Consider the following 2,500-nt stretch of genomic DNA (forward strand, 5'->3'; position numbering starts at 1 on the left):
TTTATAACTTCAACTTTTATGAAAAAAAGAAACTATTTCATAAAATGATCTTTTCCTGGTGGTTATCAAAAAAAAAAAAAAAGACCAAAGAGTGGGCAAGGAGAAAAGCTAGGAAACATGACAGGGGCCATGACATACATTTATATGCACAAGATGGTTTAAGCAATGTTCCTGGGAATCTTCAGCAGGTTTTAGAAACTAGCAGTTGATTGGTAGGATTCCCAGCTTGACTATAAAAGCTGATAGCTGTGAATTAAGCTGCAGCACTGAAGACAGCAGTGTTTAATGGTAGGGTCATGCTTGGAATGCCTATCATTCTGCTCTTGTGAATACGTACTGCTTGTCATGTCATACCAATTACTGCCATACTGTCTCTCAATTAAATATTTGTTTAAAAAAGGGTAATAAATGAAAAATAGAGACAAAAAAGTCATGAGAATGTCCTCCTACAATGCTGTATATGGTTAGATTTCTAAAATTATATGTAAAAAGTATGTAATTATTTATTCCCATTTAAAAAATATTTTTCTATTATTTTCTTCATACTCTGTAGGGAATTAAAGTTTAACATATCAATACTTGATGGAAAATACCTGTTCCATTTTATGCCTAAGATGTTTGATAATCACACAGATAATGAGGTTAAGCTCAACTGCCTATGTTATAGGGTAATAATATTAAGGTTTTCTTCTGTAGTGAAGAACTTCTCTTCTGAAGTGAAAAACTTAAATTTTGCAGACCAAAAATTAGAGAAAAAGAAGGGGTGCAAACACAGCCAACATTTTGGAGCCAGCTTTTCAATGTCAGTGAGGACTCAGGACATGGGAGAACCTGTACTGTAACATTCTGTAACTCAGTTGTGTCCCAAATTTACTGATCAATGAGATTATGGGGCCACAGAGAAAAGTGATCTATGATGTAGAGTGTACCTAAGGAGAGTAACATGGAGAGAAAACATTCTCTCAGGCTTTCCCAGAGAGCAAATTTTTCAACCGATGGCCATGACTCATCCAGATGGTGACACTGACAAAAGATCTATGAACTGTGGTACAGGGATTCATGGTAAATCCTGAGCAGATTTGACTGACCCTGTCAGATATAAAAGTTACATTTCTTATTATATAGGTCTTCCTTTACCTTGGTCTTAACCATCAAGCAGAAAATTATAAAAATTAAGTATAAAAAGTAAAGCCATATTAATAAGCAGAAGTGTAAAAGGCTCTAGTCAACAACTGACATTGCAAGTCCTACAGATAACTCACTACTATTATGGACTACTGGACTATATTGGAATATTTTTCTGATTTCATACACTACAATATTTAAATGATAATGGAATACCCTTCTTTGATAAAACTAAACAAAAAAGGGACACAAATGAGTGACCATTTTGTATCTGTGTATTCAAAATAGTTAGGATAGATATACAGCTACATTCTCTTAACTTAATGAATAAAGTTTATTCTAATAATGTTTGTGGATGGGATGTCACGCCTGCATCTTGCACAATGAATAACCAGTGAGACAACATTGTGCAATGTATTTATTTTTGAAACCTCTTAGTCATCTGTTTTGAAACTGTCTCATTGATATTTGTTTCTAAATAAAATTATTTTTAAAAAGTGAATGCAATATTATGAAGCGACTCTCTTCATAAAAGCTCAGGATTCCTATAATGATTGGGCCAAGATTGGAGCAGATCTGAAAGATAATAGTCAGCGAATGAAAAGCATGTAATTTCCAGAAAATAACTTAGGCCAAGTTGTTCCAAAAACCTCTTATGATCTGGAGAGAATGAAAAGGGCGTATGCCATCTAACAAATGAGCCTCCTCCTTACCTGTCCTGTAGTCATAATTCCTGAGTAAATGTTTGCTTAAAATTTTTTATTCTCATGTCCCCAATTTGAGATCAATACCCACAAAGGGCTGAGATCGCATAACACTTCCCTAAGGCTCTAATGAACATAAGCAATGGCTGAGGGCTTTACTTTGGAATCAGTCATGTCTACATGTAAACTTTCTCCTCTGAGCAACCAAATTTGAACATTATGACAATGCAGGTGGAGGGCAGATAGGCAGTTACATCAAATCTTTGTACCTGTTCTTCAACTTCCCTATACATACAAAAGTTCAGGGCTGGCACAGCATGTAGTTCAGGGCATCGAACTCCAGTCCCAGCACTTGCATAATCAGGTGCTTACTCTTGCCGGACCTTGAATTTTACAATTTTAAACTTAACGTTTTATTGATTTTTATCAATTGGCATGTGGGGGTTATAAAATTTTCAGATGGCTAATTGTTATTCATTTTTTGAATATATTGTATGAATAGTGTTATAGTTCTGGAGATTTTTTTGTCATAGAAAATAATTTCCTTTCTTAACAGTTGAAGATAGACAATAGTACATTGTGGTAATAATAACAACACCGTGTTCTTGGATTCATAGTATATATGACAATAATAGCTATAAGTGAAAGACAGTGGAGCTATATGTGATCAT

The sequence above is a fragment of the Octodon degus genome, unplaced genomic scaffold, assembly GCF_000260255.1.
Source record: "Octodon degus isolate 3935 unplaced genomic scaffold, OctDeg1.0 scaffold00255, whole genome shotgun sequence".
Classification (NCBI taxonomy): Eukaryota; Metazoa; Chordata; class Mammalia; order Rodentia; family Octodontidae; genus Octodon; species Octodon degus.